We start from the raw sequence: 26,810 nt of genomic DNA, 5'->3' as shown, positions 1-26,810 counted from the left end.
CCAGGCACTGGCTGAAATCGTGGTGCAGCCATCAGAGTGCAGGGGCTCTTTATGAGAAGGACTGTCTGGAACAATCTTTTTGGAATGTGAATCACCACTTGCAGATCCATCAGATGTATGGGGGGGGGAGAGAGAGAGAGAGAGAGAGAGAGAGAGAGAGAGAGACGGGCTTTCAGATACTAGACTCACTAAAAATGAGGCACTCAGAGAGAGGCCAATGCTGGTACCATAAATCACAGAAAGGACCCCAAGTGGGATACATGCAACCACCTGGGCGCTTCATCACCCCCAACTCCCACCAGGACACCAGTGGGGAGCATCTGCTGTTTTGTCTGCTCAGCATTCTTTCTCCTTTTTCTAAAAATAATGCCTAGATTTTCCCTTGGAAGTCCATCCCCTTTCATGCATTCAGGCTGACTTCCCCAACCCATGACACCCTCTGACCTCACCATGGCACCACCACCCACCACTGGCCACCACATACCACTGGCCCAGTCTGGCCTATCAGCATATCTTAGCCTCCACGTTTCAGTGATTGGTCAGAGGCAGTCATGTGACCCAAGACTATCTAATAAGCCTCGACTCTGGGATTTTTGTTGGAAGTCCTGGGAAAAGAAGCTCTCCTTCCATTGATTTTGAAACGAGAAAGTCGTCCATTTGGAGCTACAGGTCCCTGCCCTGCTGCCACATGGCGAGTGCCTGCCGAGGACTGAAGGTCACAAGGAGGGAAGCAGAGGACCCGGATGTGGTGAGACACAGTTCTAACAGCAGGATTTGAGCCCTGGATTCAGCCCTGCCTGCCTTGAAACCTATGAATAGACCCCAAATCATCACTATATTAGAAACCAATAAAAAAAAAAAACTAATAAAATAGCCTAGCTTGCTTAATCCAGTTTAAGTTGAATGTTGGCTCCCAAATGACGCAGCATCTGACCTCAGTTCAACCTTTGCCCTCGTCACCACCCACTGCAGCCAACCTTTACTTCTGACCCACCATTGGTTCCTGCTTACCTGAACAACAGCTCCACCCTTCCCCAGGTGAGCCTGGCGGCCATGAGCCAGCAACTTGATGGGCCAGCCTGCACCTCAGCCTTCTCAGCTATCTGGCCCTCTGAGGGTTATCTTTTCGGTGAATCTAGTGAGACCCCAGCATCGCTGGCTCAGATCCACTCACACTACCTGCACCCCGTAGTATCCTGCCATGGACCTTTGGCATGATGGGGGAGACAGACACTAATCCATGAAAGAGAATGAATGATAGAGAGTGACAGGCGCCCTGCTGACGGTTACCCTTAGCAACAACAACAGCAAAAGTCGCAAAAATCCCCCTGCTGCACAAGCCTAAACCCTGTTACCTGGAGAGCCAGCGTTGAGACGTCTGCAAAAGGATTATGCCTGCGTCTCCAGAAATCAAATTCAAGGGGTTCCAGCTGCTTTACAGCAGTATTAGAAGCTCAGCTCAGCTGAAGCTTGAGGCTGTCTGGGAGGTGCTCACCTGTGAGAGAAGCAGAAGCAGTCGTGATTACCTGCCTGAGCGGAGGTCTCTTCTTCCCGTTTGCAAGGCTCTCCCAGCCCTGCAGGAGGCGGGGTGATAAAACCAAGGCTGCAGGAGCCTGGGGGTGAGCATCCGGATTGGGAACTCAGCATCTAGATCTGACCGAAGTAGGCTGGAAACAATCCTAAGACACAAAGGTATGCATGTGCCCGAGTACACAAGTGTGGGGTAAAAATACATAAGCATCCTACCCCCTGCATCTAGCAGAGTGCCCCTTGCAGAAGGGAGAGGAGGCACAGCAAACGTTTCATGATTCGCTTTGATGTAAAACTTAATTTGTATGTCTGAGTGCAAGGCAACTCCATGGGCCCAAGCAGATTGGAGAGAAGTTTCTTCAATGCAGGAAAATGCATTCCCAGGATGCTCCAGTGCGGCCAGACCAATGGCCTCTTTCCATCAATAAGGAGACTGATACCCAGAGAGGGGCACTGACTCGCTCAGAGTCACACAGCAGCAAGTTGGTGGCAGAGGAAGGCCTCAACTCTGAGTCTCTCCTGACTCTTGCTGAAGCCTCTCTCAGGGCCATACCCTCCTCTGTAGCTGTCAAACTGGAGCAGCCCCAGGAGCACAGCAGGAGCCTGTCGCATTGCTGTGGTGGGGGAGGGGAGAGGATGCTCACCACCCAGTCGTGGGTCTCAGCAGACAAGTGCTTTCTGGCTCTGCTCAAGCCCAGACAAGGAACAGGAGGCTGCCCACAGTGGCCAAGAGCACGGGCTTTGGAAGCATGTAGACCTTGGCCACATCCTGGCACAACCTCTTTCCAGAAGAGGGAAGTCAGGGGTCCTCTCAGAGCTTCGGACTCTTCATTTGTAAAATAAGAATAATAATAGCATCTTTTCCTGAGGATTGCTGGGAATTAAAATGACTTTCATAAGTCTGTGAAGCCCACAGAGGAGCATTTGGCATATAGAAATTGCTCAATAAATGCTAAGGAGGCAGCACAGAGGAGGATAGCGCAGTGCATGCCAGGAGAGGTGGAACACCGGACTTGGAGCTGCCTTGTGTTCCTGGCAAGTCTTTAGACAAACGGCCCCTCTAAATTCCGCCAGCCATTTGTCTCTTCTGCACCCAGCTTCTCCCTTTTCTCTACATCTCAGAGACCTGAGTGGGCCCCCAGCCCAGCAAGCCTGCCCCTCTTTCTAGGCTGGGAACCTCCCACCTGCCTGTAGGATCCCCTTACCCCAGTCGCGAAGCACAACCCACATTTCGCCAGCCAGCAAAATGCAAATGTCATTAGCACTCTGCAAGCTGGTGAGCACGAATGTCACACCAGACGGTGCGAACTGGGGAGGGATGGGAGGGTGGATTCCCCAGGAGGGGTGGCATTCCCAGCGTTTTCCAAAAGGGCATGATAAAGAAATAAATAAACGGCTGCAGGAAAGAGGTGACAATGGAGATGGTTTCGGTAGCAGCATCCACAGCCACGCCGTCCTTGCAGGCTCACCAGGGTCACCCGTGGTTCATGCTTCAGCCACGTGTCCCAGTCCCCACTGTGTGTCTCTCTCAGCCTCTCTGGGCCTCTCCTCCCCAGCATCTCCACTCCTCTCTGTAACCCGCCATCACACACTTGATAAAGAGACTCATCTGGGGACCCCCTTGGCCTCCATCTTTCCCCGCAACTTCCATGTTCCCTCAAATGGCTGAGAGAGCCAGATCACCCACCCAAACAGATCCATGGAGCGGGGAGTCTTCACTCTCAGAAGGAAGTAACAGCTGTAGACCCACATGCAGGAGGCTCAGTACCAACACCACACTAACTGGCTGTGAACACTCAGGCACACTATCCCCTGCATGGGGCCTCAGTTTCTCCATCTGTGCAACAGGATCACGGACCCTCCATCGGTCTCTACCATCTCTCAGGCCAGCTTTGAAATCTGCGCTTCCAATAATTCACAGGCAGAGGAGCTTCTCCTCCTCTAATTCCCCTGATAACACCCGTGGGCATGTGAAGGCTTCCTGGAGGAGGGGGCAGACATGGGCATGTGGAGACGGCAGCAGGGCCCTGTGGGCAACGGGCCCAGGGTGAGCACAGGCATGGAGATACCTGGAGGTGGGGGTGAGGGGCACGTGTTTGAGACCACAGGCCAATGCTGCCTGCGGAGCTGAGTAGAAATGAGACAGAAAGGTCCTGTGGTCAGTGCTTTACGTGTGTCCACCCAGTTCATTCTAACAGTGCTATCGTTCTCGTTTTATTGATGAGAAAGTGAAGACTGGAGAAGCTAGGTAACTTTCCGACACACAGCTGTGAAACAGACTGAATGTGAACCCCTATTTGCTTTATGAGAGGAAGCTCTCGATCACTGTGGGATGCTGCCGCCTAGATTGTTTAAAATAGAGCGTGAACTAGAGACATTGAGGCGGATGTGTGTCACGCATGTGTGCATGACTGTCAGCAGCATGTGGGGGTGGACATGTGGACATGCCTCTGTGTGTTGGGGGATTCAGTGTGGGAACATGTGTCATCGTAAATGCACATGTGTGTCATCCTCAGATAAAGCTCCTTTCCCAAGTCCAGGCCCAGAAATGCCAGTTGGGGAGGACACAGCTGAGTGGTGGATGGGGCTGGGAGTGGACAGTCACAAGGCCCTGGTCATCCCCACAGCCCAGGAAGCCCAGCTCTGAGGGCTGTGAGCTGGGTCTGGCCCATGTCACCTGTCTTCTGATCACTGAGGCCTGGCCTGGCATTTTCCTTGGCTCTGTCTTCTTCACTCTTTAGCTGCCTGCTCCAACCAGGGGACTAAATCCTGAAGATCAGGTCTGGCATAAACACAAGGCTGCTGCTAGCAGGTAGCCACGCCAGTGAGCATCAGCATCCACGGGGAGTCGGGGAGAGCACAGCTGTGGCACAGCCTGACTGGCATTCCAGGCCTGGCTCCACTGCTAGACACTGGCTGTGTGGTCGAGGCAGGCAACCCACCTCTCTGAGCCTCGGTGAAACCTCCCAGAGCAGCTGCGATGCCTATCTTAGGTCAAGTTCATGCAAACTGTAAAGTGCAGTGATCACCAACAGAGTGGTAGTTCTAATCCCAGTGATCAAGATAACCCAGGAAATAGCAGAGAAATCCCCAGGGAGCCTGGACGGAGAATTCAGTGGATTCTTTTAGCCAGGTAACTCTTTCCCCAGGGCCTCAGTTTCCTCATCTACAAAATCCTCAGGCTCGAAAACAGAGTTCTGCGCAGCCCCTAGATGTCTCGTTTTCTTCACCATTATCCACGATGAACATCATAGCTAGAATTAATATGCCAGAAACCAGAAGGCCATTCACATAGCAGGTGGCCTCCAGGTGGCTAAGGAGGGGTTCATCATATCATTATGAATTCAGAGGCGTGAGAGGCCCCAGGGAAGGCGTCCTGGAGGAGGGGGAAGATCGGAATGTAGAGAGATGAGAGGAGGGCACTATAGGCAGAGAGAGAGACCAGGGCAAGCAAAGGCATGGGGCTCCCCAGGTGTGGGTAGGTATTCAAGACTATGAGCCAAGCCCGCCTGTTGGGGCGGAGTGGGAAATGAGACAGAAACCGAAGGGAAGGGGTGGATGATGAAGGTCCTTGAATGGCAGGCCAAAGATGATTAAATTTATTCACAGGCAATGGGGAGCCACTGATGATCATAGGGCAGAAGTGTGCTTTCTGGAGATTTAAAAGCAGCAAGAAGCCCAGGCAAGTGGAAAGAGAAAACCAGAGGATGGAAGGAGGATGAGTGGGGCCTGGTGGCGGGGTAGGGCCTGGGGGGGAAAAGGGATGTTGACAGGCCAAGGGTAGAGGTGGGAGGGAAGGTGGTGCTGATTTAGACACTGTGAGGGTTAATTTTAGGTGTCAGCTTGACTCACACAGACATGTCGGGTTTGCATCCCAGCTCTGCCACTGTCACCAACTGTGTGGCCTCCGGCAAGTCATTTAACCTCTCTGGGCCTCAGTTTCTTCCCCTACAAAGTGGGAAAAAATAAAGCCACCTCATAGGAATATGAGATTCAACCACTTATATATGAGAACCACTTTGAATACCGTGATTGTTGAAGACCAGCGTGTAAAATTTATGACTTTTATTAACTAGTGATGTCTTTCCCAGATTACGAATAGAGACACTCAAGCTCAAGGTCGAATAACAGGCTAGAGATGGCTGTGCTGGGCATCAAATCACAGGAGAAGCAAGTTATGAGCAAATAAACCTGAGATGACTAAGAAAAGAGTCTTGATTTTAAAATATTGTTAAAGAAGAAGGGTATTTTATGACTTTTGCGCAATGTGCTTATTAAACCCAAGCTATAAATGTGAACTAATAAGTAAAATGAGTTAATGAAAAAAACAACCTTCAGGATGAATCCATATCACCTAATGGCAGTCCATAAACATAAACATAAAATTTTAAAATACAAGAATGAATTGCAATGCCCAGGAGTTCAAGGAATCTGCAATTTCTCTGTCTGAGAAATAAAAGCTATTGATTTCAGCTGGGTTCTCATTGCTCATGAGTGAGTCTTTGGGAAGTCATAAAGGAAGGAATTATTTCCAATTGTTTACTCACTGAGGATCATATGTATTGAATTTAAATTGTCTCCGATCCCTAATTAGTACACAGCAAATTAGAATCTGAGTACAGCAGAATGAGAAGGGCCCTTGGAGGCCTCTGAGCTCAGTTTTTCTTTGTTTTATAGACCAGGAAGCAGAGAGACAGAGAAGGTGAGTGACTGGCTCAAGATCACACAGCAAGGGCAGGATCCAGGTGAGAACCGGGTCTCCTTACGCAGGTCAGCACCCTGCTTTGGTCCCCACAGTGGCCGAGATCATGTCACTAAATCCAGTCCTAATGGGTGTGCTGTGCTGGTACCTGGGCCTCAGCCCAAGTGATTCCTACAATGAGAACCTTCTCCCAGCAGCTGGGGAAAAGGAATCTGCCTAAGAAAGGGTCCTCAAAGCCAAACACAGTCTAAGAGGGTACAGGAGGGGACTGGTGGCAAAGTGCAGTAAGTTCTAAGACATGACAGCACACCGCCACGTGTGGAGCACTTGAGCCCCCGTGCCAACCCAGGTTGGCCGGGCAGCCCTGCCAGACAGGAGACATCTGGCCTCATGTTCTTTTCCGAGATGGGCCACAGGGTGGCACGGCCCCAGTCTGAGGTCAGTTCCTCCTGGTGTTCCAGGTGAGGCTGGGGAACAAAGTGGTCATTGCATGGTGGGGGAGGGAGGGGTCTCTAACTCAGCCAGGGACTGTCAAAACACACCCACATCACACACACACACACACACACACACACACACACACACAGAGTCAGCAGAGCCCAGGGAGCTCTGCATGTGGCACAGGCGTGTGTGTATGTGTATAAATGTTCAGCCTCAGGCTGTACATGATTATCAAGCAGATGTTTAATGACTACCTGAGTGTAATTAATCAACACGATTAATACACAACCCATACCACATAATTACTTTGCAATTACACCCAAACGAAATGTTTTATTGCCGAGGGTTTGCTAATTACCTGGCCTTGCCAAAGGACAGGTATAATGGGCAGCAATTTCTCTTCCTTCCTCTCCTTCCCTTCCTCCCTCCCCTGCCCTCTCATTAATCTTCCAGGCTGATGTCCCCACCACACAGAACCGGGAGCCCCAGAGGGCTGCGGCCTCCTCCCTGAGGTGCGGCTTCTGCACGAGGGTCAGTTTCTACGGGAAGCCTACATTGCCCTGGTCCCTCTCCTCTCAATGCTTCAGCTTGAAAATGCGTGTCCACTTCACAAGTAAAGACGGCCTCCAGCAGGCCTGTGGATGGAGGGCTGTGCGGGTGGGCGTTACCCATGGAAGCTCTGCAGGCAGCTGCCTGGAGTGGAATCCTGGCTCTACCTGTTACTGGCTAGGTAATCTCCCTCAAGGTAACCGTGCCTCAGTTTCCCCATGTGTAAGATGGAGACGATGGCAGTTATCACCTGAGGGGATTCTGAGTGTTTAATACAGCGGAAGCCATCAAGCACAGTGCCTGACAGAGAGAAGGCCTATACAGCAATTACTGTGATTACTGCTCCAGAAACCGCCCCTCCAGGAATGCTTCCAATCATTCAGTCTCCCAGACTTATGGGCCTTCGAATTCCACTCTCTTTCCGCTCCCCCAACAACTCAGTCCCATCTACTTGGAAACATCTCTTTAATGAGGCCCCTCCCTTCTCATCACCCCCTCCATGGACCACACCTCCCTAACCCGAGCTTTCATCACCTCTCACCCAGTTCCCAGCTATCACCGCCACAGTCTCTCTGCTGCCTCTCCGTTCCAGCCTCCACCAGGCAGGAGGGCAGATCTTCAGGAGTGAAGCTTGGACCATGTCCCTCTCCTGCTCAGAAACCTTCTATAGCTCACCATTGCCTCTTCACCAAGGTCTCACACCCCGACCTGCTGTTTTAGGCCCTGGAAGCCTGCCCAAGCACCTCCTTCACTTCTTAGGGCATTAGCGGTTGAGCTTTTGATGAAGCAGTGAGCAATGGATCCCATGAGCGGACGTTTTGGTGGATGTGAGATGCACCTGTGCCTTCCAAGTTGGAATGTCCCAGAGCAATTTTATAAGCCTGTATATGTCCCCAGAGTCTCCTGGGAGGCGAGGTTTATCTGTCACAGTTCATTTGTAGACCGTCTTGGTTCCTTTCCCCTCCCCTTGACAAACATCCTCCCTGCATTTAGGAACAATTGATCCTTTAGGGCATAGTCACCGCGAGTCTGGCTGAGCAAAGAGACTATAGAAGGACCCTCAGACACAGGGCCAGTGCATGGTCCACTTGAGAGGCAAGAATCAGGGACAGGACAATAGACTCCAGTGTGGGCGGCACACACATGTGCATGCAGGCGTGGTACAGACGTGTTTGCACAAAGATGGTCTCTGCGGCCACTCCTGCATGTGAATTAACTCTTTCAGAAGCCAACGGATCAAGTAGCACGTGAGGCATTCATTCAGTCACTTAATAAACGTAAGGGGCTGAGCTCTGGAGTCAGAGTGCTGGTGTTGGAGTCGTTTCTACTCCTGATCAGCTGTGTGACTTGGGGAAAATGCCTTAACTTCTCTGGGCCTCAATTCTTGTTTTTAAAGTGGGGACAATCAGAGTACCTGAGAGTGTTGTGACAGACTATGTATGTGGCAATGTAACATTGCCACTGCCTCTTCACCAAAGCCTCTTTAATCAGGGCCTGGCACAAGAGAAGGGCCAATGTGAGCTATTTTGTCGTTATTATAAATAAGAAGAATAAACCCTGGGAACACAGAAACTCGGTGCCTAGAGCTGAACACAGCATACAGTACTAGACCAAGGGGTGGTGAAGTCCCAGCAGAGATAATCCAATAGAAGGTAGTAAGTGGTATTCATTTGTTCATCATTCATTCATTCATTCATTCAGCACTCATTGAGTGTCTACTGTAAAAGTTACTATGTTAGGCAATGGGGGAGGGCAAAGAAATTCTGGCACTGTCTCTGCAGTGAGGCTGAGTTAGAGATGAGTTCCCAAATGGCCGAAGAAGGCAGAGGCTGGGGCATGTTCTGACCCATTGACTGTTGTATTCCCAGGGCGTGGAATGGCTTGTCGTGCCCGGGTACTGATGAATGGATAACAGCGCTGTTGAAGATGGAGAAAGGAGCACCTGGACGGGTGGCTTAGCTGCAGCGGGTGCTGGAGATGAGGAAGAACGGCGCTCTAAGCTGAGAACACCGCCAAGGCAGTGGCGCAGGGGCCTCCGTTTGCACGGCAGGTGTAGAAAGCAGCAGGCAGTCTGTGCTTTGGCAGAGGTGTGAGGAGAGAGAGAAGAGAGAGGACAGAGGAGAGGGAGGGAGCAGGGGCCCGGCAGCCGGAGGCCAAGAGTGCCTGGGCTAACAGGGACCCACAGGAACTCCATGGCTGGGGCAACGGGGACCGCTCTAGGTCCTGGGTTTTGTTTTTCCCCCTTGTCTGATGTGCAAACCTTGATCTTTGAAACTCTGAAGCCCATTCCTGAGAAGCTGATGGAAACGTTTCCAGGGAGCATTAGATCTATTTCTCTCTCCTGGGATTTGTATAAAACCCTCTGTTCAGCCAGAGGCCAGACCACAGAGAAAGTGCTCAGGCCTTAGAGGGCAGCCTCTGGTGGTCAGGGGACGCAGAGCCAGCCCTGCTAGGAAGCGGGAAGTACGGCCTCCAGGGCGATGCAGGAAGACAGGTGCTTCCACTCAGAGCCGGCCAGTCCCCAGAGATTCCCCGCTGGCCCGCTGCTCAGGCTGTGTGGGTGAAAGCTTCTCTCTACAAACACACGCACATCCCCACACACACGGCAGCATGGCCAAGTCTGGGGCTGGATTCAAGCAGAAAGGTCAAAAGGTTAATAACGCTGACCAAGGCCAGGCCTGTAATACCAGGACTTTGGGAGGCCGAGGTGGGAGGATCACCTGAGGTCAGGAATTCAAGACCAGCCTGGCCAACATGGAGAAACCCTGTCTCTACTAAAAATACCAAAAAAAAAAAAAAAAAAAAAAAAAATTAGCTGGGCATTGTGGTAGTCGCCTGTAATCCCCGCTACTCGGGAGGCTGAGGCAAGAGAATTGCTTCAAACTGGGAGTTGGAGGTTGCAGTGAGCTGAGATTGTACCATTGCACTCCAGACTGGGTGACAGAGCGGGACTCCATTTCAAAAAAAAAAAAAGAAAAAGAAAAAAACAAGAACAAATGCTGACCAAGAGGAAGGAAACTCTTGTTCTAGCCACAGCTCTGGCATGGCGCCGCTGTGTACCCTGGGGCAGAGTGAGGTATTCCACCATCTTCAACCCTGGAGTGGAAGGCAGTGGGCTAAGTGCCCACAGATGGGTAAAGGTGAGGTGAGGAGGAATCGGGGAGCCGGAACCCAGGGAGTGGAATGGCCTGTACCTGGGATACGGCCAGCTGGCACTGATGGAGACAAGCATCAGGGCCTCCTGCACCACTGCCTGGGTGGGTGGGGCTGAATTTGAACCCTGGCCTCATCACTTACTATGTGACCTTAGATAACTCATGCGAACCTGAACCTTTGCTTTCTCATCTGTAAGATGGGGATATTTCTCATTTGCAGAGTTAAATGAGAAGACGCAAGGAGAAGACCCATCACTGCTATCTGGGGCAGAGTAAAGCTCAGTAATAGGAAACTATTATTAGTATTACAATGATCATTCCGTCCACATTGAAGGGTTTTTCTGGAAAAACCCAAGCCAGACAGCTCATGCACCCCCCTGTGCCATCCTCTGGCCGGCAGGGACCTTGGGAAGCATGTGGCCTTCACTCTTGTCCTCACTGAGATCCTGCAAGTCTTTCCCAAACCCTGGCAGCCCAGCCCTGAAGGAGAACTTTCCCGATCACACCCCGGCCACACAAGGACACAGAGTTGTCATTGGTTCTCTTGGCAAATGGTGGCCACTCTTTGGAGCGGTGGGGAAAGGAGCCTGGTAGGAGGGGTTCTAACTGAAACGTGTCCCTTCTTCCAGGCAGAATGTATCTATATATCACTCCATAAATAACAATAGGAATAAATCAGTCATGTGGGGAGCAAACACCATGGAAAATTCCAGGCCTTGGCGGGCCCTGGGGAGCAGGAATGGCTTCAGCTGCCTTTCTCATTTCTGGAGGAAGGGAGCTGAGAACAATGGCCTTCTTCTCTGTTGGTCCTGGGGACAGAGGGTTATCAGGGGTCACGGAATCCATCTCTCACCCTTAAGGGAAGGCATTCGCTTGAGCCAGGCCAGGTAGGAGAGACCCCATCCTTGGCCGGTCTCCCTATTTATGGGGAAAGCAACAAGTCAGATGCTCCCGACCCAACTGAAGCTCATAATCTACTGTGTGCTTGGCTGATGAGCTGTGGCATCTGATGTGTCCTTAAGGAAACCCTGTGGGCCCTATGAGGGAGGGGTCATTAAGCTGAGAACCAGGGAGGTGACTGATTCCTGTGAAGTGGCAGAAAGGGCATCACACCTAAGTCTGCCAGGTGCCACGGCCAGTGCTTTCTTCATCATCCTAGACTGGGGGCTTTCAAGGTATGCAGGTGCTTGGGTGCTATGCCCTGGTCCCCTTTCCTGGACAGGGCACCCATCCCAACTGCAGCAGTGACACGGGCTGCAACCTTCTCCAGGGGAACTGCTGTTGGCTGTGAAGCCACCTTGCCCAGCGATGCCTGGGAGGCCACATCCCCAGGCCTAGCCCAGAGCCAATGACAGGCTGACATGGGCTCTAATGGCCCAGCCCCTTTGCCTCTGTTGGGGGCCATGTCTGAGAGGCCATTCATGCGCCAGAGACCAGGCTGAGGCTAGCCTCCTCTTGAATCTCACCCTTGCTTAGCGAATTCTGCTTTCTGCTTCCCTTGCGGGTTTGCAGAGCTCTCCTGAGACTCCTCCTTCACTAGTTCACCTGGTTAACCATCCCTTCAGGTCCTGCTTTTAGAGACCCCCACCTAAAACACAGGGAGCTCACAAAGGAGACAGACATTTCCTCCCGGCATGGGACTCAGTGCCCAACAGGAGTCAAATCTGACACAGGCATCAACAAAGATCACTTTGACTGTCCCCACTGCCCTCGCCCCCCCTCCACCGCCCACCACCACGGCCCCTAACTTAAGAGATTACCACATGCAGGTGCCGTACAGTGCACTTTCCCTCCTGATCTCAAAACCGACAACTCGGCCCCTAACTTAAGAGATTACCACATGCAGGTGCCGTACAGTGCACTTTCCCTCCTGATCTCAAAACCGACAACTCGGCTAAGAGACGTGTTCTTCCACTTTATAGATAAAGAAACAGAGACTCAGAGAGATCATTTGCCCAAGGTCACTTGCAACATACATAGTTGCACATGGACTTGAACTCAGTTCTCCCTGACCTGCCTCCTGATCACCAAAGGGACTGAGTACACATGAAGAGACAGGGTCAGGGGTCAGGGGGAGCCCATGGTGAGAGTCCTCCCCTGGACAAAGCTCACTGCTGTCTTTCTTTGTCACCTTGTGCCACTCATGGGCCATGTGACTCCAGGAGGCAGCTCTGAAGAAAGAGAGGGAATGGGGGGTACCCCAGTGACTGCTTTTCTGGGTGCTACTGGCTTCTTCCCACATCAAAAGTCTGGGGCTCCCTCTTTCTCTCAAATGATTCCTGTTGACACTGGCTCCTTGCCCTGTCCCTCCCCACTCCCGATTCCCGGTATGGTGCAGACTTTGCAGCTCAGCCAGGCGGGTAACAGGCAGAGAATGGGAATTTTACCTGTTAATTTGGTTTCTGAGCCCCTGCTGCCTGCCAAGCCTGCTCTGAAGAGAAGGAACAAAGTGAGGAGAAAAAAGCAACAGCAAAGAGGGCATCCGTGGTCCCTAAGGGCACACTCTGGGGGGAAGGCAGCTCAGTAGGGCCTGCAGAGCCAGCCTCCCTGGCTCCAAGAGCAGGAAGGGTCCTGGTTCCCAGGGTACCAGCTCCCTGCTCACTTTGCCCCATCTTTGGTGGGCAAAGGTCTGAAAGCCTCCAAGAGCCAAGCAGATCGGGACAGGGGCAAGCTCAGCCAGGCACGGGAGAGCCCTGCCCCTCATCCTCCTTTACCACAACCTGTCGGCCTTCCCTAACACAGCCTCTTCAAAAGGGACTTTGAGGCTGGGCGCCATGGCTCACCCCTATAATCTCAGCACTTTGGGAAGCCAAGATTGCAGATCACCTGAGATCAGGAGTTCAAGTCCAGCCTGGCCAACATGGTGAAAACCTGTCTCTACTAAAAATACAAAAAATTACCCAGGCTTAGTGGTGTGCACCTGTAGTCCCAGCTACTTGGGAGGCTGAGGCAGGAGAATCGCTTGAACCCAGGGGGCAGAGGTTGCAGTAAGCCAAGATCACACCACTGCACTCCAGCCTGGGTGACAGAGTAAGACTCTGCCTCAAGAAAACAAAACAAACAAACAAACAAACAAACGAACGCAACAAAAGGTACTTGGAGCCCTCACTATCCTGGGCACTTCATTTAATTCTCAAACGCCTTCCCTTCCTCCCCTCATTATGAGACGGCTATTGTTATTAACTCCATTCTGCAGGTGTAGACATTGAAGTTCAAAGTGATGTTCTATCCTCAGAAAGTTCAACCTAGACTTACCGTACAACCCAGCAGCTCACTCCCAGGTTTACACTCAAGAGGACTGAAGGCAGGGACTCAAACAAAGATTGGTACACAAATGCTCAGAGCACCGTTATTCATAGTATCCAAAAGGTAGAGACCACTCAAATGCCCATCAACAGATGAATGGATAAGTGGATGAATGCGGTATATCTATGCAACGGAATAGTACTCAGCCATCAAAAGTAATGAAATTCCGATAAGTGCTACAACATGGAAGAACCTCCCAAACATTATGCAAAGGGGATTGCACACTTGAAGATGGTTAATTTTGTGTTATGTAGATTTTGCCTCAATTTTCTTTAAAAAAAGAGGTGATGTAACCCACAGGAGGTCAAAGAGCCCATAAGTGAGAGTGCCTGGTTCACACTTGTGTCTTTCTGAGCCCAGAGCCTGTACCCTTGGCCACTGCCCCCTTGCCTGCCCTGCGCTTGTCACCTCCAGGCCTTTGCCTCTGCTGCTGCCCCGGCCAGGAAAGCTCTTTTTCCCCATTTCTGTTGTCAAAATCCTTCCCATCCTTCTAGAGCCTTGGTTAAAAGCCATCCCATCCCTGAAGCCTTCCTGGATTTCCTGGAAGTCTGTCTGCGTTGGAGCCGCACAGCCCTGGGTCTCCGCCCCTCCCATGGCAAGTGGCTCCTCTGCCTCCTGCTGAAGTGAGTGCTTCCTGAAGCTTCCCACCAGCCTGAGGAAATACCACAGGCTCAGGGCCTTTCCAAGAGTTAAATATTGTGAATATCCCCGGAGTTCTCTGCTCTGTGCATGGCATACAGTAGGCACTCAATAGATAATGGCTTTTAATAGGCTGGGTTCACTCCTGAAGCATGGGGACCTGCCACTTCCAGGCACATAGCCTGTGCTCAGCAGGACTCCTCAAATAGCTGCGAAGTGGCTGCAAAGTAGAAGGTGGAGAAGAACTTCCCCGACAGAGGGGCACCTTCCTACCCGGAGAGAGCCTGTGTTTCCCCTGGGCAGGAAACCTACCCTGGTTAACACTTTATGTTATAATAAATGCAACCCCACTCCTTCTCAGCTAGGGTTGGCCTCAGCACCCGTGCACACACAGACACAGACACAGACACAGACACAGACACAGACACCACAGACGACACAGACACAGACACACATACCCCTTTGGAAGAGCCTAGCCCAGAGCAGGCTGTTTCTGTTAAATGTTTGGGGCTCCTTGGACTTGACAAGCCCTGCAGTGTTTTGATCCCTGAGGTATCCCCAGGTTTCACGGGTCAGGGGGAATCAGAAGCTCTAGCCTCAGGGGAGACAGGGCTCTGTCAGGTGCTCTCCCCCATCACTGCACAGACCTGCACAATAAACATTCATTTTCTTTTTTCTCAAGTGATTCCTGGCACCACAAGAGAGTAAGAAAGCAAAACACAGACTGGGAAAATATTTGCAACACTTATCCACAACAAAAGACATATCCGGAATACATAAAGAACTCCTACAAATCAATAAGAAAAAAAAAAGAAAGAAAGAAAACAACCGAGTCTAAAATTGTGCCAAAGACGTAGGCACTTTCCGAAAGAAGCAATCCAAATAGCTGATAAGCACATGGAAAGGTGCTCAGCATCTTACTGCCAGGGAAATTCAAATTAAAAGGCACAATGAGATATCACTACAGACCCACCAGTTGGCTAAAACTGGACAGATGATGCCAAGTGTGGATGAGGAGGTAGGGCAACTAGAACTGTTCCACAATGCTAGCAGGACTGTCCTATGGCATGCCCACTCTGTTTGACAGCATCTATTAAAGCCAAACACAAGGCACAGCATTTCAACTCCCAGTTACACACCCAAGAGAAATGCCTGCCTAGATCCATTAAAAGACGTGGACTAGAGTGTTAGTTGCATCTTTAACCATAAACACCAAAAAAGCTGAAAATAATCCAATGTCCACGTACAGAAAAATGGATAAACTATCATCTATTCATACAATGGAATATTACACAGCAATGAAGAAGAACTGCTGCTATATGCTATATTGGATATATATGGATGAATCATAAAATCATTATGTTGAGCTAAAGAAGGCAGTGTCAGAGGAATGCACACTATATGATTCCATTTATATGAAGTTCAAGAACATGCACAATTGCTTGAAAGTGATAAAAGCCAGAACGGTAGAGGGAAGTACTGACTGGGATGGGGCATGGGAGAACCTTCTGGGCTGGAGGGATGGTAAAGTTCTGCACTTTGATCTGGATTATGGTAACTTGGTGTATAAAAATTCTTGAGCTGTGCACTGAAGAGATATACATTTTACTGTTTATACGTTATTAAATGAAATTTTAGGAGGATGCCTTGAATCATGCCATTGCTAAGGCCTACCCGCTCTATCATTTTATAATTCTCAGAGCCTGGAGAATGACTCTCAGGTTCTAATCCTGGAATTCAGGGACTTCATGCTCAGTTTCTTCTTTCTCTTCCCTTTCGCTGCCCCTGGCTTGCCTAGGAGGCCCTCTCTTGCTCCTTATCCCTCCCTGACTTCATGGAAGTCAATCAGCCATTCTTGGCTTCATCATCCCATCTGCATAAAGTGGGTCATGCTGCCTGGACTCTGCTCCAAAAGAGAAAGACACGGTCATGCGTAGAAAATGCTCTGTGCATCACAGAGCAAAAATGTTAAATGCATTCCCAGAATTGCTAGCAGATGTATCTTTACATGAGGTCAAACACGTTCAGGCAGAATTGCAGTTACTACAGAAAGGGTGTGGTTTAAAAATCAAACTTGGTCCTCGTGTGTTTCTTTGACATGAAGGAATGTAATAGTGGCCATGAAGCCAAAGTCATGGGCAAGGGACAGCCACGGTTAGACCTGAGAAGGCCTGGTTGCTGGTGTGGTTCCTCATCCTTGAAGGAGACTGAGGCTGTGCCCAACTTGGGGCTTCTACCAGCCTTTCAAAGGAAGCAGCAGTAGAGCTGTAGTCTGAGGATCTGGGTTCAAAGTCTGCTTTTGCCCTGATGTGCTGTGTGACACGGACAACCTGTTTCCCACCTCTGGGCTCAATTTCCCCACTACACAATGAAAAGGTGGGCTAGAGGCCGGACGTGGTGGTTCACACCTGTAATCCCAGCACTTTGGGAGGCCAAGGTGGGCAAATCACGAGGTCAAGAGATCGAAACCATCCTGGCCAACATGGTGAAACCCTGTCTCTATTAAAAATACAAAAATTAGCTGGGCGGTGGTGATAGGTGCCTATAATCCCAGCTACTCGAGAGGCTGAGGCAGAAGAATCACTTGAACCAGAGAAGTAGAGATTGCAGTGAGCTGAGATTGTGCCACGGCACTCCAGCCTGGGTGACAGAGTGAGACTCTATCTCGATTTAAAAAAAAAAAAAAAAAAGAGAGAGAGAGAAAAGAAAAGGTGGGCTAGGTCAGATTTAGAGACCCTTCCAACCATAACTGCTGATGAGCTTACAAACTGCTCACCTTTTAAAATTTAAATCATAGCATGTTCCTTCCTGTTTAAAGCCTTATTCATGACTTCATATCAGACTTAGAATAAAAGTCTACACTCATCATTTGGACCTGATGGTGGGGTCCCTGCCAGTCTGCTGGAACCACTGCCCCGTCCCTCATGAGGCCCCAGCTGTATTGCTCTTCCCTCTACCGTGAACAACCCAAACCTATTCCTGTCCCAGGGCCTTTGCACATACTGCCCTCTCGCTTGGAACTCTCCTCCTCCTTGCTCTGCAGTCGGCTCTGCCTGCTTTAGGGCATCAGCCCAGGGGTCCGCTCCATAAAGGCCTTTCCTGACTAAGCAATGCAGCCTGTCTTCCTTATTTTTAAAAAATATTTTCCCACCCTCATACTACTTATTACAACATGCAGTCATTTTTTTTTTTTTTAAGATGCAATTTCATGCTCTGGCCCAGGCTGGAGTGCAGCAGTGCGATCTCAGCTCACTGCAATCTCTGCCTCTGGGGTTCAAGTGATTTTCTTGCCTCAGCCTCCCGAGTAGCTTAGATTACAGGCACTCACCACTGCACTCAGCTAATTTTGTATTTTTAGTAGAGACAGGTTTCACCATGTTGGCCAGGCTGGTCTTGAACTCCTGACATCGAGTGATCCACCCGCCTCAGCTTCCCAAAGAGCTGGGATTACAGGCTGAGCCATCATGCCCAGCCACATGCGGTCATTTGATGAATTCCTCACTACTTTGTTTTCTGTCCACCTCCTACACTGGAGTATTAAGCTCCATGTAGGCAGCCACTGCGTCTGCCACCACCAAACCCTCCAGCACGTACACAGTAGATACTCAGGAAATCTTTGTGCATCTTTAATCCTGCCAGGCAATACTCCAGGGCCGCTGCTGCCCTGAGGGGGCTGATGCAAGAGTTCCCCAAAGGGAAGAAAATGCTCAGGTATTGAGGTCCCTGCAGGCACTGTCATCACAGCCTGTATCATCTACAGGCTCTCTGCATCCTTGTGTCATTTAATTCTCACAATACCTTTGGAAACAAGGGGGAAACTGAGGCTAAGAATAGTGCAGTTGTGCCCACTGTTGTATAGCAGTAACCAGGAGTCCTGAGTTTGCAGGATGATGGCCCCATGCCACCTGCTGGCTAAGGAAAACAGGGATGTGATGCAATCTCATTGATGGTGCTTTCCTGTCTACAAAGTGAAGCTAAGATCTCCCGCCTGAAATGCAAGCTGTATCATGACCAAGCACGATAATGAACGTGGTGTGCTTTGCACACCGTCAAGCAGCGCACCGCCGCCTTTCTGTTGAAACAGAAGCAGAGTCTGGGGTTTGTTTTGCCCGTGGGAGTCTGCGCCCCGCCTCTCCAGGAGGCAGCCTGGGACTGGAATCCTGCTCCATCTCAGCTCTGAGCTGGACACCCTCGGGCACTGATTCTACTTCACTGCTTTGAACGTCAGTTTTCTCATTTCCAACATGAGAATAATTCCCTCACCTCGGGGCTGGTAGGAGTATTAAGCAAGGCCACCTGCCAAAAGAACTTTATTCTTTACAAAGTTCTGTGCAAACGGTGCTTCCTCTTTTGATGTCTTACGACATCTAGTTATTATTATAACAACTTTCCCTAATAAGGGAGAGAGGCCAGGGGAAATGGGCAAGGACCCTCAAGGCTGCCTCCCCCGCTGCCCGGCTGGTGACAACAGGCCAGGCACAGGGCAACGCCCTCGCCAAGCAGTCTCCTTAAATGCTCAGCCATCAGTCATGCATGATCTGCTCCCTTTTAGAGATTCACAAACTGAGCCCTCAAACAGCGTTGCTCAAATTTCCCTGGCCTCGGGAATTTTCTTCCCGTGGAGGACTTGGCCGGCAGCACGTTGGTTTTGCACAGAGCAAAACCCCGGTTGACCTAGGATGGGACTCACTCCTGACATAGCCATGAGTGCTGGGGAGGTCCTTGGCCATGGGCCTCATCACAGTCCTGTGAGGGTCTGAGGACAGTCACCCACCCTGGGTGTGGCATCTAGGAGTGTGTATGCAGAACAAGCCATGTGCGTTGGAGGACTGGGCCCCAGGAGATCCATCCTGGGGAGCACCAGGGATTCAACAAGTGGCACTCACCTCTGCCTCCCTAGGCCTACAGCCACTGGCCCTCCCTGCCCTCTGGCTGCCCCTTAGTCCCTAAATGGCCCCTGAGCTTCTGCTCCACACTTCCCTCCCTTCCCTCTAGCGTGCTCAGTTCAGTGATGGTGGCTGTCTTAACTCCAGGAAGCAATTAGACAAGATTAGTGGGGCAGAGAAGAGGCAGGTGGTAGTGGTGGTGGAGGATTTGATAGAGGAACCCCTGGGGCAGACGGGGGGAGGGCAGGAGAGACAGAGGCAGGCTAGATAAGAAGGAAAGAATGGCAGAGTGGTTTGCATTCCGAGAAGCTGCTGTAGGAGGGACAGAGAAAGACACAAGGATACACTTTCTTTCCTTGTGGGAGGGAAAGTGATGAATGCAAAGATCCAAGGAAAAGTGCAGAGAGCCGGAGGGAGAAGCTCATTAGGGGAAAACAGACAGACACAGGCTCATTTATTTGGCCTAATCCCAGCGAGTGTCTGAGAAACAGTTTCTCTTTTTGCAGGAGGCAAGGGAGACAGCCTGAGAAGACAGAGGCCAGACTGGGGAGCCGGGGGACGGAGTCCAAGCCACTGACCCTTCCCACCGCATTGAGGTGAAATGAACTTCTGTTTGTACATATTTGCATGTCCACCAACACATTCAGAGACATGTACAGTCTGAAAACTATAGGGTAAACAGCCTGGAAACTCAGCAGGAGCTGATGCTATAGGCTTAAGGCAGAATTCCTTCTTTTCTGGGAAACCCCCATTTTTGCTCTTCCTGCCTTCCAATGGACTGGATGAGGCCCTCCTACACACCTGAAGTTCACCTGACTGTAGATGTTAGCCACATCAACAAAAGTCCTTTCCAGCAATACCTGGATGAGGATTTGATTAAATAGCTGGGTACTCCAGATTGTCAAGTTGACACATGACATTAAATGATTGCACCATCTAAAAGGATCTCCTTTGGATGCTATAATGAATGACCACAAAGTTAGTGGCTAAAAACAACACAAATGTATCATCTTCTTAATTATTCTAGAAGTCCTTTTAAATAGGTCTCACTGTGATACAGTCAAGCTCTCTGCAGAGTCGCGTTCCTTCTGGAGGTTCTAGGAGAGAACCTTTTTCCTTGCCCTTTCTAGATTCTAGAGGTTGCCTTCTTCCTTGATTCATGGTCCTTTCCATCTTCAGAGTCAGCAGCGGCCAGTCCAGTCCTTCACAGGTAGCATCGCTCCCACAGCCCTCTTCTGAAGTCAGACTCCCTTTGCCTCTTTTAAGGACCCACATGATTCGACTGGCTGCACCTTGATAGCCAGTCCCCACCTCAAAAACATTAACTTAATCACATCTACAAAGGCCCTTTCGCCATGTGATATGGTTTGGCTGTGTCCCCGCCCAAATCTCATCTTGAATTATAGCTCCCATAATTCCCATGTGTCATGGGAGGACCCGGTGGGAGGTAATTGAATCATGGGGGTGGGTCTTTCCCATGCTGTTCTCATTATAGTGAATAAGTCTCATGAGATCTGATTTATAAAGGGGGGTTCCTTTACGCAAGCTCTCTTGCCTGCTGCCATGTAAGTCATGCCTTGCTCTCCCTTTGCCTTCCACCATGATTCTGAGGCCTCGCCAGCATGGGAAACGTGACTCAATTAAACCTCTTTCCTGTATAAATTACTCAGTCTCGCAAGTGTCTTTATTAGCAGCTTGAGAATAGACTAATACACCATGTAAGAAAATATATTTACAAGTTCCAGGGATTAGGACATGAACATCTTTGTAGGGGGTGTAGGGGGTATTATTGTATTATAATATTATTGTACCCCACCACCCAAATATTGATGATATTTGGGTGGATACAAGCATATCTCAGAGATATCACATGTTCAGTTCTAGCTCATCCCAATAAAGCAAACATCACAATAAAGTGAGTCACACAAATTTTGTAGGATCCTTCTGAAAGTAAAAGTTATGTGTACACCATACTGTAGTCTATTAAGTGTGCAATAGCATTGTTTTAAAAAAGGTACATACCTGGGCTGAGCGCGGTGGTTCACGCCTGTAATCCCAGCACTTTGGGAGGCTGAGGCGGGTGGATCACGAGGTCAAGAGATCGAGAGCATCCTGGTCAACATAGTGAAACCTCATCTCTACTAAAAATACAAAAAATTAGCTGGGCATGGTGGCGCGTGCCTGTAATCCCTGCTACTCAGGAGGCTGAGGCAGGAGAATTGCCTGAACCCAGGAGGCAGAGGTTGCGGTGAGCCGAGATGGCGCCACTGCACTCCAGCCTGGGTAACAAGAGCGAAACTCCGTCTCAAAAAAGAAAGAAAAAAAAGGTACCTACCTTAACTTAAAAATACTTCATTACTAAAAAATGCTAACTCCTATCTGAGCCTTCAGCGAGTAGTAATCTTTTTGCTGGTGGAGGGACTTGCTTTCATGTCGATGGCCTCTGACTGATCAGGGTGGTGGTTGCTGGCTGTGGCAATTTCTGAAAATAAGACAGTGAAGTTTGCCACACCGATCAACCTGCCTTTCACAAAAGATTTCTCTGTCGCATGTCATGCTGTTCAATGGGATTTTACCCACAGTAAAGCTCCTTTCAGAATTGGAGTCCCTCCTTTGAAACCCTGCCACTGCTTTAGCAACTAAGTTCATGGAATATTCTAAATCTTTTGTTGTTATTTTAACAATGTTTAAAGCAACTTTGCCACGAGTAGTTTCCATCTCTTTGCTTATCCATAAGAAGTAACTCGTCATCCATTAAGGCTTTATCGTGAGATTGTAACAATTCAGTCACAACTTCAGGCTCCACTTCTAACTGTAGGTCCCTTGCTGTTTCTACCACTTCTGCAGCTAAAAGTCTTGAATTCCCCAAAGTCACCCGAAAGAGTTGGGCATCAACTTCTTCCAAATTCCTGTTCATGTCGCTATTTTGACTTCCTCTCATGAATCACCAATGTATTTAATGTCATCTGGAACAGTGAATTCTTTCCAGCAAGTTTTCAGTTTACGTTGCCCAGATCCATCAGAGGAATCACTATCTGTGGCAGCTATAGCCTTACAAAATCTATTTCTTAAATAAGAAGACTTGAAAGTTGAAATGACTTCTTGATCCAAGGGCTGCAGATGTGTCTTAGCAGGCATGAAAACATGAATTTCCCTGTACATCTCCATCAGAGCTCTTGGATGACCGTGTGCATTGTCAATGAGCAGTCATATTTTGAAAAGGAATCTTTTTTTTCTGAGCAGTGGGTCTCAATAATGGGCTTAAAATATTCAGTAAACCATGCTGTAAACAGATGTGCTGTCATCCAGGCTTTGTTCCATTTACAGAGCACAAGCAGAATAGCTTTAGCCTCATTCTTAAGGGCCTTAGAATTTTCAAAATGGTAAATGAACACTGGCATCAACTTAATGTTACCAATTGCATTAGCCCCTAAAAGAGAGTCAGACTGTCCTTTGAAGCCTTGAAGCTAGGCATTGACCTCTCTGTAGCTATGGATGTCCTAGATGGTATCTTCTTCCAGTAGAGGCTGTTTCATCTACATTGAAAAGCCATTGTTTTGTATAGCCACCTTCATCCATGATCTTAGCTAGATCTTCTGGATAACTTGCTCAGCTTCTCCATCAGCACTTGCCGCCTCACCTTGGGCTTTTATGTTATGGAAACAGCTTCTTTCCTTAAACCTCACAAACCAAACTTGGCTAGCTCCCAATTTTCTTCTGCAGCTTCCTCACCTCTCTCAACCTTCACAGAATTGAAGAGAGTTAGGACCCTGCTCTGGATGAAGCTTTGGCTTAAGAGAATGTTGTAACTGGTAGAATCTTCTATCCAGGCCACTCAAACTTTCTCCATATTAGCACCTGTATGTTCACTGGAGGAGCCCTTTTCATTTCCTTCGAGAACTTGGCATTCACAACTTAGCTAACTAGTGCAAGAAGCCTAGCTTTCAACCTGTCTTCAGTTTTCAGCATGCCTTCCTTACTAAGTGTAATCATTTCTAACTTTTGATTTTAAGTGAGAGATGTGCAACTCTTCCTGTCACTTGAGCACTTAGAGGCCCTCGTAGGGTTACTCACTGGCCTCATGTCAATACTGTTGTGTATTTGGAAGTCGGAAGGCCCAAGGAGAGGAAAAGAGATGGGAGACTGGCCGGTGGGTGGAGCAGTCAGAACACACACCGCATTTATTAATTAAATCCACCGTCATATAAGGGTGCAGCGTGCGATGCCCCCAGACAATTATAACAGCAACAGCAAACATCAGTGACCACAGATCACCACAACAGACACGGTAATAACGAAAAGTCTTAATATTACCAAAATGCAGCACAGAGATATGAAGTGAGCACATGCTGTTGGAAAAATAGTGCTGACAGATTTGTTCTATGCACAGTTGCTGCAAAGCTTCCGTTTGTAAAAATAAATAAAAACAACACAATAAACGAAGTGCAATAAAACCAGGTATGCCTGTACATTTTGGTGCCACCACCCCCGCCCCTAGCAGTAAAATGCAATGTGGTTGTGAGAAGAGACAAGCTGGGGAGGGGCTTGATCCAAGCTGGGTTGCAGATCACTTTCTCAGCAACATTAGGTCTGGTCCAGTAGTGCCTCACCCAAGCTTTCCTTCTTCGCTGGGAGCCATCCAAACCCCCAGGGAAGGCATGAGACGGACTCTCCGGAAATATGAAGATCTCAGCTTGGAATTCCAAAGGACTATGACATTGGAAGATCTAAGCCTGTCTGAGAAGGGACTTGCCAACTCCAGCCCCTACATGGATATGCTGTGCATCTGAAGGTTATTGTCCTAACCTTTCTGTGATTCTCGTCCATCTGAACTGTCCAGGGGCTGACCCAGGACTGCGTACTGAACGCTCGCTGTGTGCCAGGCTAGTGGCTGCACATACTGCAGCGGCATTGTCAGGGACCCTCCCAGAGGCCCCCTCTTCTGTGCGTTTCTTCCTCAGTGGCCCGCCTAAGCCATCCTCACAGGAGGATGGCCTTTGAGCAATGGGAGCCTCTGCTCCGGTGTGCAGACAGCCAGAGGTGCCTAGACGATTCCATCCCTCCCCCACCCTCAGGGTGGCCCTTAGCCAATGTCTGAGGGTGTGGAGCAGGCGTCCCCAAGGCCCCCTGAGGCCATTTATCCGGCCCCCCCGCCGCACTTCAGGAAGGGGCACCTCTTTCATTGGTGGTCAGTGAGAGGAGCACAGTATGTGGTGGCCCTCCAACGGTCTGAGGGACAGTGAACTGGCTCCCTGTGTAAAAAGTTTGGGGACGCCTGGTGTGGAGCATGAAAGCTCAGTTCTCTCCTCTCAAGTTAACAGACACTTACAGGTTTCCCTGGAGGATCAGCAAGAGCAGCCCCCTGCAGGGCCTAACCTCACCCCCTTGCTCGGCTTCCTCCCCTTCCCTGTCCTGTACCCCCAACCCCTTAGTGGTTTCTTCTGGGAAATCATCCTTAATAGAGCCTCCGTCCCCAAATGCTTGCCTTGGGGTCTACTTCTAGGGCGTGTGACGACCATACAAATATCATCCCATTTAACAACTATTGGATACAATGAGTTCTAAATTTCTCTTCGAAGAATGTCATCATGTTCGGTTATTTGTCCTTCATTTTAAAATGTAACTTCTTTGTAGTTCCAGTAAACAACCTTCTCCACCGGTTCTCCTCAGTAGTTCACATCTGTTCTTCCCAACCCCCCGACCCCATCCCCAGCTGCATCCTGACTCATCCTGGTCACTGCTTTAGTCACCTGCTCCGGTCACCTTCTTTGACCTAGGTCACCCCTGGCTACCTGCTCTGACCTGCCTGTTACCGTCCTTCCTGCCACACCATCTACCCTGCCACTCCAAGTTGGACCCCTGCTCTCTTTAAAATAGCCTATTGGGATTAGTCTAGCTTGTGCGGTCTAACCCTAGCCAATAAGGAAATGACACCGTAGGAGGGGCGACCCCATCGGACATAAGTACCTCTTTTCCTCCCTTGTCCAAATGTGCAGTCACATTGCTCCATCCGTGAGCCGCACCCTTCTATAGAAGTAGACTGCCTGCTGAGAGGATTTATCTTCAAGGGCTATTTCTTTTGTGGCATCGAAATTTTACTTCTAATGCTTTGAGGTGAATGTTGTGATTATTCTCATTTCTCAGATGGAGGGATCGAGGTCAGAGAAGTTTAGCAACACGCCCGGATCTGAACAGGATCTGAACCCACACCAGCCTGGCGCTGAGCCTGCCTGCCTAATCTCCTCTCTCTATGACTTCCTCAACTCCCTAGGGAAGTGAAAAAATGAAAGAAGGGGTGCTGGGGACGTGCATTTAGCAAAGGACAATGGTGAAAACTCCTTGTGAGGCCTTGGGTTTCATCAAAGTGGAAAACAAAATAGATTCATCATTTGCCAAATTCCCAACCCAGGCACACACAGTGCTCTCTGAAATCAACCAGTCAGCCCTCTCCCTGGGGCCGCTTCTTCCTCCCCAGAAAGAACTTGTGTGGTGCTCTCCTTTTGGAGCCAACAAAAAGCCCCAGCTTAGGCAGGGATTTGTTTTCTAAGCAGAGGAGAGAGGCTCTAGGGGCTGTAAGGAACTGGCAGGTCTTTCTTGCCAGAGATGCCCGAGGTGCAGGCTGGAAAGAAGTGAATAACTCACTGTTCTGGGTCCCAAGCCCCCCACCTTGCCTCCTTCTTCCCGTGGGACCATTTGAAAGGAATACAAAAGAATCGTAAAAAGCCCCCTCTTTGCTTCTGGCCTTAGCAATCTCATGGTTCCTGCCTGGGTTTGAGCCTTGGAAACAAAAGCTGATCATTGGAACTGCCTGTAGCTGGGTGGAGCGGGCAGCAGTAATTAATTATCTAGGAAGCCGCCATTATAAAGTCCTTTTCAAAGGGAAGCCACACCCAAGTGTTGTTTACCTGTCCAGTAGGCTGTCTTTGGGCAGACAGGTTGTGGACAAAGCAGATTCCTCTATTGGGTGGAGGTGAGGATCTCATTGCAGGTGATTAGATGGGGAGGGTGTCTTTATCCCCAGCAAGTCCCCAGATCCCAGAGACCCACCAGGTGACTTTTAAGAAAGAAGAATCAAGGCCCCAGTGAGGCATGTATCAGACTGGTGTCTACATACAGGCTGCAACTACCAGCATCTTCTCTGCTCAGTGGGGTGACCTGCCTGCTTCTGTGGCCCTCTCCCCCGCCCAGCCATCACTCTGGATTTACAGTGATCTACTGCGAAATTTAGCCACCACAGATGAGCTCTTTGAGGGAAGATTATGTCATTCATCCTTATAAGCCTTTTCTAGCATAGAAGATAAAAATTATTCAAATAACTACTCTAAGGGGTGAAAAGTGGTTATTAATGAAGTCATTTGGTGATAACTGGAAGGACGAATTAAGGCTGGAAATTCAGGGAGGGCTTCCTGGAGGAGGCAGAAGGTAAAGCTCTTGCAATCAAGGCAGCTAGAATCAAATAAGAAATAATTACCTAAGAGTCACCACTTGCTCAGACCTAAGGTCTTTGTCTCTGATCATTAAACCAACACAGAAAGGTGATCTTATTATTCCTCTTTACAGATGAAGGAACGGGGCTCAGAGAGGTTATGCTACTTGGTTACT

At 49.6% G+C, this 26,810-nt stretch overlaps 1 protein-coding gene across 7 annotated transcripts in view; it reads right to left on the bottom strand.

Moving 5' to 3' along the window:
* The window catches only part of TSPAN18 (tetraspanin 18), a 204,262-nt gene that overhangs the window by 70,009 nt on the left and 107,443 nt on the right, over positions 1-26,810 (bottom strand). For 5 of the 7 annotated variants that reach the window (XM_074401343.1, XM_074401345.1, XM_039470756.2 and 2 more), the window contains one exon: positions 1,356-1,495. The exons of 1 other annotated variant lie outside the window; for it this stretch is intronic. The gene's annotated coding sequence lies outside the window, so the exon portion shown is untranslated. Of the gene's footprint in view, positions 1-1,355; positions 1,496-5,382; positions 5,479-26,810 lie in introns of all 7 variants that reach the window. One more of the 7 variants, XM_074401346.1, reaches the window with a different exon arrangement.

Source organism: Saimiri boliviensis, chromosome 6 (assembly GCF_048565385.1).
Source record: "Saimiri boliviensis isolate mSaiBol1 chromosome 6, mSaiBol1.pri, whole genome shotgun sequence".
NCBI lineage: Eukaryota > Metazoa > Chordata > Mammalia > Primates > Cebidae > Saimiri > Saimiri boliviensis.
The sequence above is the reverse complement of the archived record's forward strand: the minus strand, read 5'-3'. Positions and strand labels throughout refer to the sequence as shown.